The sequence below is a fragment of the Pelophylax lessonae genome (assembly GCF_965119305.1).
Source record: "Pelophylax lessonae genome assembly, chromosome: 4".
Lineage (NCBI taxonomy): Eukaryota > Metazoa > Chordata > Amphibia > Anura > Ranidae > Pelophylax > Pelophylax lessonae.
The window spans coordinates 21,816,588-21,828,888 of NC_138771.1; positions in this window are offsets into that span (position 1 = coordinate 21,816,588).

The window sequence follows — 12,301 nt, forward strand, 5'->3', positions numbered from 1 at the left end:
TGGTTGGGATTTTAGTTGTTAATCCTTGTATGGGATTTGAGTGGTTAGCCCTTGGTTTGGATTTGGTGGTTAGGTCTTGGTTAGGATTTGGTGGTTAGCCCTTGGCTGGGATTTTGCTGGTTAGGCCATGGCTGCTACTTTTGTGGTTAGCCCTTGATTGGGATTTTAGTACTTAGCCCTTGATTGAGAGTGTGGTTCAAGTCTCAACCAGGTCACTATCTGCAAAGGTTTTCTCCCACATTCCAAAGACATGGTAGGTTAATTTTCTCCTGTCTTATATTATATGTATGTATGTGAGATATGTACCATAGATTGTAGACTACTTGGGGGCAGGGATTGATGTGAATTTACAATATGTAAATTGCTGGTGTTAAAGAAATATCTGTAATGATAAAAAAAAATGAACACGATGCCAGCAAGCCATTAACAAGTAAAATACATTTACGATAATGTATGTTTTTGTGTGCATTTCTAATATTTCTTATGTGGGTTTACCTATCAAAACTTAAAGCCTATGGGCAGTGTTACCAACCCATCACATTAAAAACCACTGACACGACACACAAAATTTACTGGCACAGCCAAGTTTTTACTGGCATTTCCAAAACTTACAAAAATAACATTTTTAAGTGCACATTTGAGTATTTATGCTACAAACAAATACAATATGCAATTAACAGTGTGATTTGGGGGAGATTTCAAGGTAAAATAATATTTATGTTATTTTTGATCCAGTAAGAGCGAGTTAATATAACCCATCATTTTTGTCACCTGCAGTGGTTATAGAAAAGAATCACACGCGTCACATCACACCCCTTCTAAAATAATCCCATTTTGATGCGTTGCAACCTGAAATTGAGACAGATGCAAGGCCCCCTTTACATTAAAGTTTCCTCTTACATCAGAATCTTCCCCGGTTGCATTAGAATTCCATACACTGGTTGTTAGTGGAGAGCCCCAGTAACATCCCCTCTTAGAAAGAGGGGATGTTACTGGGGCTCCCCACTGACAACCAGTGTAAGAGGGGATGTTACTGGGGCACCCCCACTAACAACCAGCGTAAGAGGGGATGTTACTGGGGCTCCCCACTGACAACCAGTGTAAGAGGGGATGTTACTGGGGCACCCCCACTAACAACCAGTGTAAGAGGGGATGTTACTGGGACTCCCCACTGACAACCAGTGTAAGAGGGGATGTTACTGGGGCTCCCCACTGACAACCAGTGTAAGAGGGGATGTTACTGGGGCACCCCCCACTAACAACCAGTGTAAGAGGGGATGTTACTGGGGCTCCCCCACTAGCAACCAGTGTAAGAGGGGATGTTACTGGGGCTCCCCACTGACAACCAGTGTAAGAGGGGATGTTACTGGGGCACCCCCACTGACAACCAGTGTGAGAGGGGATGTTACTGGGGCACCCCCACTAACAACCAGTGTAAGAGGGGATGTTACTGGGGCTCCCCACTGACAACCAGTGTAAGAGGGGATGTTACTGGGGCACCCCCACTGTCAACCAGTGTGAGAGGGGATGTTACTGGGGCACCCCCACTAACAACCAGTGTAAGAGGGGATGTTACTGGGGCTCCCCCACTGACCAGTGTAAGAGGGGATGTTACTGGGGCTCCCCACTGACAACCAGTGTAAGAGGGGATGTTACTGGGGCGCCCCCACTAACAACCAGTGTAAGAGGGGATGTTACTGGGGCTCCCCACTGACAACCAGTGTAAGAGGGGATGTTACTGGGGCACCCCCACTGACAACCAGTGTGAGAGGGGATGTTACTGGGGCACCCCCACTAACAACCAGTGTAAGAGGGGATGTTACTGGGGCACCCCCACTAACAACCAGTGTAAGAAGGGATGTTACTGGGGCACCCCCACTGACAACCAGTGTGAGAGGGGATGTTACTGGGGCACCCCCACTAGCAACCAGTGTAAGAGGGGATGTTACTGGGGCTCCCCCACTAACAACCAGTGTAAGAGGGAATGTTACTGGGGCTCCCCCAATGACCAGTGTAAGAGGGGATGTTACAGTGAGCCCCTGTAACATCCCCTCTTACACTGGTTGTCAATAGGGAGCCCCAGTAACATTCCTTCTTACACTGGTTGTCAATAGGGAGCACCAGTAACATTCCCTCTTGGCTCCTACGCCACAGAGAGATCAGTAGAGAGGCCTACAGTAATCATAACTCAAAACATATGCTTGCTGAAAATACTTTCCCTTAAAAGCATATTAATAATTTTTTTCTCTCTTAGTATTCTAAATTGATGGTAGGTAGGTATTGTTGCTGGGAAATGTAAGTGCTGCCTGCCAACCAAGTTGCTGTTGCCAACAACACCTATGTCTTCTATTGCTGACTAAACCAAGACAATTTGATTTTTAGGACCAAAAAAGCACATACAAGTTTTTTTTCACAGTGCACAATTGCAAAGTGAGTGATTCAGTCTATATAACAGGCAAAACTGCGATCCTAAAGTAAGTATTATTTAAATGTAGGTACCTACTAGTAGCCGAGACAGAGTAGTAGTAATTCACATTTAAATAAAACTTACTTTAGGATTGAAGTTTTGCCTCCCTGTTATATATGACTGAGTCTGACTTTGCATTTTTGTCTGTGGCTGCTGTGCACTGTGAAAAAAACTTGTGTGTGCTTTTGTTGGTCCTAAAAATCAAATTGTTGTCTTGGTTTAGTCAGCAATAGAAGAGATAGGTGTAACACCAATCTCTTCTAATAATTGCTGACTAAACCAAGACAACAATTTGATTTTTAGGACCAACAAAAGCACTGCACTGTCTGCCTCTGTCTGAGTGACTCTCCAGGACTGGTGACTGGTGGTGAGGAAGGTAGAAGTCAGAGATGTATAGTAACTAAGTAGAACTACTTCACTACTGTACTTAAGTACCGAAAGGCGGTATCTGTACTTTCCTAGAGTAGAATTTTTTTTCTCCTACTTCCACTTTTACTTCACTACATTTTTTCAATGATTTCAATACTTCTACTCCAATATTTTTTTTTTGTGCTGCATAGTTACTCGTTACAATTATAAAAATTACCACTGCCAGAACAGTAGATGGCAGGTTTCATGAAGCTCAAAACATGTGTATTATCAGCGCATACGAAAATAAATACTACTGTATGTATAAATAAAAGCTGCATTTGAAATAATAAAAAACAATATGATGTTCAAACTTTTGACTTCTTTCTTTAATAACTACATAACACAGTACTTGTACTTTTACTTTCAGTACTTGAGTAGCAATTTTTTTTTCAAAACTACTGATACTTTTACTTTCAGTACTCGAGTAGCAAAATTAAAAAAAAAAACTACTTGCAATACTTAAGTACAAAAAATGTTGAATACTTTAGTACTTCTACTCAAGTCACTTTTTGATCGAGCACTTCACCTTCTACTCAAGTCACTTTTTGATCGAGCACTTGTACTTTTACTCAAGTATGGGTTTCGAGTACTTTATACAACTCTGGTAGAATTTAAAGGTTAAAGTAACTCTGTGCTGGCCTGGGTTAAAAAAAGTGACTGTTCACTGGGGTTCCTCTCTTGCTAAGTCTCCAGTCCTCTCCTCTATCCTAGTGTCTCCTCTCTCCTCCACTCAGTCACAGTCCACTCCACACCACACACCTGATGACATGACAGTCTCTCTCCCCTGTCTCCTCCAGTCTCCCCCCCTCTCCGGCTCCCAGTCCACTGTCCTCCTGCACTAACACTAGTCCACCCACGTCTGACTCTGTCTGACCTCCACCACAATGACAGTCTCTCGAGTCCAGTCAGTCAGTGACAGTCTCTCTCTGTCACTCAGACTCAGTCCGGCTCCGTCCAGCCACAGCCACCGACTGACGTGATGATGATGGTGGTGATGGACCTGGCCCTCTGAGCCCCCTCCTGCCACTCAGTCCCCCTGTGCCAGCCGAGCCGACTCCTCCAGGCAGAGTCTCCTCTCCTCGTGGTCCGTCCCGCCTAGCATCCACCCACTCGGCTCCTGGCTATTTATAGGCTGGGGCGGGGGGGGGGCAGTGTGGCGGCACTGGCGGGAAAATTCAAGGCGGGAGCAGGTGGCATTTATTGCCCGAGACTGTCTGGCAGATTCTGAGGTGCGCCGCGCATGCGCAGTTCTGATTACTGCCACTTTTTTTCTGCTACAGGCATTTACGAGCAGGAGAAAAGTGCCCTGTTTTTTACGGGCTGCCCATAAATCTACGGGCGGTTGGCAACACTGCCTATGGGGTTGATATACAAAAACTGGAAAGTACAAAATCTGGTGTAGCTGTGCATGGTAGCCAATCAGCTTCTAATTTCAGCTTGTTCAATTAAGCTTTGACAAAAAAATGTTGCTAACCTCATACTCCTTATGATTGCCCACAGAAATGGGACGAGGGTGAGGAAGTGAAGAACTATAGCGATTGCAAACCAGTGGCTTCAAAAGTGACACGTGAAAGACATTGGAGATACGCATGCCAGGAGGAAGATCAAGGGCATAGGCCACCAGGTTCACCTTACGGAGCATGCGAAAAGGGCCAACAAAACGAGGTGCCAGTTTTGGAGTGGGCACCTTGAGGTTGAGATTATGGGCCGACAACCACACCCTCTCCCCGACCTGGTACGAAGGAGCAGATAAATGTCTCCGGTCTGCCTGGAGCTTCTGATGCTGTGCAGAGACCCGTACAGACTCTTGAATTTGCACCCAAGAGGAACGGAGGGCATGAAGGTGATCCTCCACAGCTGGAATGTCCTGTGGCGAGAACGACTCGGGCAACACAGCTGGTTGGAACCCATGATTGGCCATGAATGGAGATATTCCCGGAGGATGAGTTGACGGCAAAGTTCCTGGCAAACTCTGCCCAAGGTAGCAGATCAACCCAATTGTCCTGATGGTCAGAGATAAAGCAGCGGAGAAATTGCTCCAGAGCTTGGTTGGAACGTTCAGCGGCACCATTGGACTGGGGATGGTAGGCCCAGGAGAAGGAGAGTCGAATACCCAACTGAGAGCAAAAGGCGGGCCAGAACCTAGAGACAAACTGACTCCCACGGTCAGAGACAATCTCCTTAGGCAACCCGTGTAAGCAAAAAACCTCCCTGGTAAACACAGAGGCAAGCTCCTGAGCGGTAGGCAGCCGCTTAAAAATATCACAGTGGCACATTTTGGAAAACCGGTCAACAACCATGAAGATAACCGTGTAACCTTGAGAAGCGGGAAGTTCCACAATAAAATTCATGGCCAGGTTACACCAGGGACGCTACCCATTGGGAATGGAATTCAGTAGGCCCAAGGGAAGGTGCCGCTGAGATTTCTTTTGGGCACAGACCGAACAAGCAGCCACGTACGCAGCCACATCAGTGCAGACAGATGGCCACCAGAACTGACGGGAAATAGCCCAGGACATCTGGTTCTTACCAGGATGACCGGCAGTCTTGGAATTGTGGTACGTGTGCAACAGTCTGATGCGCAAACACTCAGGTAGAAAACATTTGCCAGCAGGTCTCTCAGTGGGAGCAACAGGTTGGGTAGAAAAGATCTGTTCCCCTAGAGGAGAGGTTAAGTTGGTGCGGATGGCAGCCAGGATATGATCTGAAGGTATGACCGGTGTTGGCACGGAGTCCTCCCTAGACAACTCAGAATACTGGTGAGACAAGGCATCAGCTTTAACATTTTTGGAGTGGGGCAAATAGGAGACCACATAGTTAAAATGAGACAAGAATAAGGCCCATCTGGCCTGGCGGGGTGTGAGCCTCTTGAGAGATACGTCAGGTTATTTTAATCGGTGAGAATGAGAACTGGAACCACAGAACCTTCTAGTAAGTGTCTCCACTACTTGAGAGCCAGGATAATGGCCAAGAGCTCTCTGTCTCCAATCTTGTAGTTGCATTCAGCTGGAGACAGCTTCCTGGAGTAGAACCCACAAGGAAGTAAGGGTCCATCAGGGGTCTGACGCTGAGACAGGAGGGCGCCTACTCCCATCTCAGATGCATCCACCTCTAGGACAAAGGGAAAACCAGGATTGGAATGAGACAGAATGGGAGCCAAAGCGAAAGCAGACTTGAGGGCCTCGAAAGCTTGGATAGCAGCAGGCGTCCAATTGTGGGGACTGCTGCTCCTCTTGGTCAGATCTGAGATAGTTTTGGCCAAAAGTTCCTGATAAATTTCTGATAGTAGTTGGCAAACCCAAGGAAACACTGAATGGAATGGGGATCACTAGGGAGAGGCCACTGTAGAACAGCCAAAACCTTCTGAGGGTCCATAGAGAACATGATGTAGCCCAAGAAGGCAAACTGAGACAGGTGGAATTCACTTTTCTCAAGCTTACAGAAAAGCCTATTCTCTCATAACCGTTGCAGCACCCGTCTGACATCCAGGTAGTGTGATTCAATGGAGTCCGAGTAAATCAAGATGTGGTCCAACTTGATTACCATGCATTGCTGCAACATAACTTGAAAGACATCATTGATGAACTCCTCTAAGACAGCGAGCGAATTGCACAAGCCAAAGGGCATTACTAAATATTCGTAATGACCAGTTCTGATATTAAACGCGGTCTTCCACTCATCGCTCTCCTTGATCCTTACAAGGTTATACGCGGCCCTTAGGTCAAGCTTGGTAAAGACCGTTGCTCCCTTGAGGCAGTTGAACAATTCAGTAATCAACGGAATCGGGTATGCATTCTTGACCTTGATGTGATTGAGACCCCTATAATCAATGCAAGGTCTCAACTCACCCCCCTTCTTCTTTACGAAGAAATATCAGGTACTCGCTGGAGAAGTGGACTTGCAAATGTGCCCTCGGGCAAGCGCATCCACCATGTACTCCTCCATGACCTTATTCTCAGCAACCGAGAGAGGATAAACCCTCCCACGATTGGGAATGGCACCAGGTTGCAAGTCTATGGCACAATCGTACGGACGATGAGGAGTATCAGTGAGCACCTTGTCAAATATATCTTGATACTCATGATTTTCAGAAGGCAATACTGAATCTGAGGAGGTACAGAGTACCTTAACAGGCTCATGGATACAAGCAGCGCCACACTGAGGAGACCAAGAGAGGATCTCAACCGACTGCCAATCTGAAGTCAAGAGTACCCTAAAACAACAGAGTAGTGCGGTGACGATGTAACCTGGAAACAGGCTTACTCTCTGTGAACAGCCCCTATAGCCATGTCAACTGGAACAGTCTCATGGGTAACCTATGCCGGTTGCAGGGGTCTACCATCAATCGCCTTGATGACCAGTGGAGCAACATGGGGCTGCAAGGGTATGGAATTCGCAGCAGAAAACATACTGTCAATAAAGTAACCGCCAGCACCGAAGTCTACCAATGCCTGGGTAAGCACCAAGCCTGCTGCCCAGGAGAGGACAACTGTGATTAGCGGTTTATCTTTACGGGAAACTGGGGACGAGGAAATTCCACCTAAGATCTGCCCCGACATGATCTTAGGTGTGAACATTTTTCGGACGGGTAGGACACGATTTCAGAAATGTCCACCAAGGCCGCAATACAGACACCGGCCCTCCCTCATCCTAAAGGCCCACTCAGCCTCAGAAAGGCGAGTGAACCCTAGCTGCATGGGTTCACAGCCAGACACATTATACCCAGGAGGGGTGGGAAGTGAGGGAGGAATGGGTGGGAAAGAAAAAGTAGGAGCCAATCTGGTAGGAGGCCTCCACAGGCGCTCCTTAAACGATGGTCTCTGCCTGAGCCTGGTATCAATCAAAATCAGGAAGGAAATGAGAGCCTCGAGCTCATAAGGGAGATCCTTGGCCGCGACCTCATCCTTCAATGCATCAGAGAGACCATAAGAGAAGGCCTCATTATTCCAGCCCACCTCTGCTGCCAGGGTACGAAATTCGATGGCACACTTGTCAATGGTTTGTTTACCCTGTTGAATGGACAGTAGCAGCAGAAGCAGAGCAAGCAGGCACATCGAATACCCTACGAAAGGAGGCAACAAAACTCAGGTAATCGAGAATCACGGAATTATCGTTCTCCCATTAGGGATTCGCCCAGGCCAAGGCCTTGTCCGAGAGCAACGAGATTAGGAAGCCCACCTTGGACCTGTCAGAGGGAAACGCCTGAGTAACCATCTCAATATAAATGCTCAGTTGGTTCAGGAAGCCACGGCACTGACTCGATTCACCCCATAGCACTGCGGGAGGGGTGCTGAACCAGTCATCCCTCTGGCAACAGCAACTTCAGCTGCAGGAGCAGCAACAGGAGCAGCAGCGGGTGCAACAAGAGGGACCACCGGCCTAGCAGCGCCAGGAGCAAGGTATGCTGTGTGTGCAAGCAACGTCTGCAACGCCTGAGCGAACTGACCCAAAAGGTGATCTTGTTGATCGAGCCTGGTAACCAGCATGGAAGCGTAGGAGCACCCGCATCATCATGATTCATGGCCCTTGCTTACTGTCAGGGTGCCAGGAAACCAAACCACACGAAGATGCAAGTAAAATAAAGCGATTTTATTTATGCAACAATAATAATCACGCACCAAGAGAGAGGAGCAAAATCAAGAACAGCCGGAGTCAAGTTCGGAAGTGGGTAGTTATCCAAGCCGGGATAGAGTCCAGGAACAGGTAGTCATCCAAGCCTAGATAGAGTCCCGGAGCAGGTAACACAGTTTATAAGAACCAGCAGTCTGCACATGTGCAGGATGGCTGCCAAAAGGAAGGCAAGGTAAGACCTTGACACTCAGGTAAGTTAAACTGGGGGTGAGGGGGGACACTGATGCCTAAACATTTTTTACCTTAATGCAAGGAATGCGTTAAGGTAAAAATGTTTAGGTAACTACTATATGACAGGGTGATAACACATGAGGAAAAACAACCTGAACGAGGATCTTGTATTAATGCTTCATAGGGTTTTTTTTGCCTTACTCTGGATCAAATGTGGGTATAGGATCCAGTGAGGCCCGGAGCGAAAGAAAAGAGCCCGAAACAGTGTTCTGCACTTTTTTTGTTACCTCAATGCCATCGGCGAGGCATACAGGGTCTATGGTGGCTCAGCATGGTTGAAGTACGATGAGCAGTTCAGGCAAAGGAGGGCGATCCGCCCATCCTTGCGGTGGGACCACAAGGACACTCCAGTGAGGGTGGAAAGGATGCAACCTTTCCTAGATAGATACTCAGATCAGGATGCTGCTTAGCTGTTAGGGGGTGGGTTTCTCTGAGGGTTTTCACATACCTTGTTCCTTGGACACTGTTCCGCCGATGGCGCAGAATTTGCGTTCTACTTTACAACATCCCGAGGTGGTTTTGGAGAAATTGCGGAAGGATGTGCCACCCGTATGGGTGGCCCTTTCCATTCGCAGCCTTTGTCGGATTATGTCATCTCACTGCTAGGGGTTATGCCTAAGAAGGAGCCCAACAAATTTGGCCTTATTCACCACCTTTCCTTCCCCAAGGGTGGGTCGGTCAATGATGCAATTGATTCAGAGGCATATACCGTGTCGTACACTTCCTTCGACTTGGCATTTTTTTGGGTTTGACACTATGGGCAAGAGGCTCTCATGGCAAAATCCGACATTAAATCGGCATTTTGGCTGCTTCTGGTTCCTCCTGTTAGTTTTCGCTTGCTTGGCTGTTTGTGCCAAGAGGTGTACTACGTGGATCATTGCCTTCCCATGGGCTGTTCCATTTCTTGTGCATTGTTTGAGACATTCAGCTCCTTTATAGAATGGGTGGTATGGGATGTCTCCGGAGTAAACTCTGTCATCCATTATTTGACTGATTTCCTTGGCATGGGACCACCCTCCTCCACGGTGTGTGCAGTTCCCCTCGCCACATTGCAGCACATCACTGTACACATTGAGATTCCCTCTGGCCTCAGATACGAAGGAGGGCCCAACCACCACTCTTAGTTTCCTTGGCATAGTTCTGGATTCATGGAGTGTCGCCTGCCGGAGGATAAACTTGTGGCCCTCGAAGTTGAGATTTGTGGGATCCTTGGTCTACGTAAGATTCAGCTTCGAAAACTGCAGTCATTGCTGGGTAAGTTGAATTTTATGTGTCGCATAATGCCCATGGGTAAGGTTTTTTGTCGACGGCTGTCGGCAGCTACGGCGGGGGTGAAGTTGCCATCTCATTTTGTGTGGCTTACTAGCGACCTTTGGGAGGAATTACGTGTTTGGCATGGGTTTCAATGGGCGGTCTTTGTAGCTATCTGGGCCAGTGAGCAACTTTGACCTGGAACTTTACACGGACACCGCCGGTTCGACTGGTTACGATACATTTTTTCGGGTTGTTGGAGTGCAGAGCCTTGGACGTGTTCATGGAAAGAAATGGGTTTTCTCCGGAATCTGGTGCTCCTGGGGTTCTTGCCAGTGGTGCTGGCTGTGAAAGTTTGGGGAGAGTCTTTTCGCAATTTGAAGGTGAGTTTTAACTGTGACAATCTGGGGGTGGTGCAGGTCATTACCCATATCACGGCTTTGTTGCAACCCGTAGTCCGGCTTCTGCAGCACCTGTTGAATGTTTTTCTGTATGCTGTACACCTCCCGGGGGTCGATAATTGTTTAGCTGATGGGTTGTCTCAATTTCCGTGGAACAGATTCCGGGAGTTGGCGCCGGCAGCAGAGCAACGCGGGGTCCCTTGTCCAGGCTGGCTGTGGGAGATTGCCATGGGGTCATCTTCTCTTTCAGGTGGCGAGCGATGCCTCGTCGGGGGGGAAGACGTTAGTCCTAATGGTAGGCAACTGGGCATTTCACGGCAGGAGGCGTGTATCTGGTGGTTAGGGGTGCCAGGCATGATGTGGAGCAGGACAGTGCCAGAAGAGCATCGTTTTGCTCGCTGGGATAGACCACCTGATATTCTCGTCCTTCATGTTGGCGGCAATGATTTGGGAGTCGGGTCTATGTGAGAGCTAATCCAGGATGTCTAGTTTGACTTTCTACATCTTTGTACAGCCTTTCCTGGCACGGTTGTTTTGTGGTCCAACATTGTTGCTCGGACAACTTGGCGCTTGGCTAGGTCGGTGGAGCGACTTAACAAATTATCCAGCCTTTCCCTGATTTCCCTGAGCGGGTCCCCCAAGGCTCAGTCCTGGGACCAACCTTGTTCAATTTATTCATAAACAGCATCGAGGATGGGATCAGTAGTTCTATATCAGTTTTTGCAGATGACACAAAATTGGGCAGGGCAATAACTGCACAGCATGAAGCAGATATCCTACAAAATGACCTGGACAAAATAACGGAGTGGGCAACGACGTGGCAAATGAGGTTTAATGTGGAGAAGTGTAAGGTTTTGCACTTGGGGACTAAAAACATAAAAGCACAATACACGCTAGGGGGGAACCCTTGGGGGAATCAAAAATAGAGAAATATCTGGGAGTCTTGGTTGATGATAGATTAGGCAACAGCATGCAATGTCAAGCGGCAGCTGCCAAAGCCAGCAGAATATTAGCATGCATAAAGAAAGGGATGTATTCCAGAGATAAGACTATAATCCTTCCACGTTATAAAACTCTGGTCCGACCGCATCTGGAGTATTCTGTCCAGTTCTGGTCGCCAGTCCTCAGGAGGGATGTGTTGGAGCTGGAGAGGATCCAGAGAAGGGCAACTAAACTAATTAGGGAATTGGAGGACCTTAATTATGAAGAGCGTCTGCAATCGCTTGATTTATTCTCCCTGGAGAAGAGAGGCCTGAGAGGGGACATGATAGCAATTTATAAATATCCCAGTGGTGATCTCGACATAGAAAAAAAGCTATTCAGTCGTAGAGAGTGCATGAGGACTCAAGGGTATACATTGCAATTAGAGGAAAAGCGTTTTAACCTCAGGCAACGTGGGGGGTTCTTTACTGTTAGAGCTACAAAATTGTGGAATTCTCTACCACAAGAGGTGGTTTCTGCGGGACGTATGGTGGCTTTCAAAAGACTCTTAGACGTACATCTCAAGGATCAGAACATTCAGGGATATGTGAGATGATTACGGCCACACACACCTACACAGGTTGAACTGGATGGACTATTGTCTTTATTCAACCTCAACTACTATGTAACTATGTAACAAAAGCAAATAGAGAAGTGGGCAGGTTTTCCGTTTCCCAATGGGGGCCTGGTCATTTGCCACCGGGCATTGGAGACAGAGACCTGGCGTTACCTGAGGGGTGACGGTGTACACCTCAACGCTGTGGGGATTGATTTTTGGACCCTTGGGTTGCAGGACGGCATTCAGAGGGATTTGAGGCTGTGGAGGTTAATTCAAGGGCAAGAGCTCACCCTTGTGTGCTGTGGCATTTGTGGGTCTTTGCTGGTGGAAGAAAAAGCTAGGACAAGGAAGGTTTCGGTGGCATGTGTC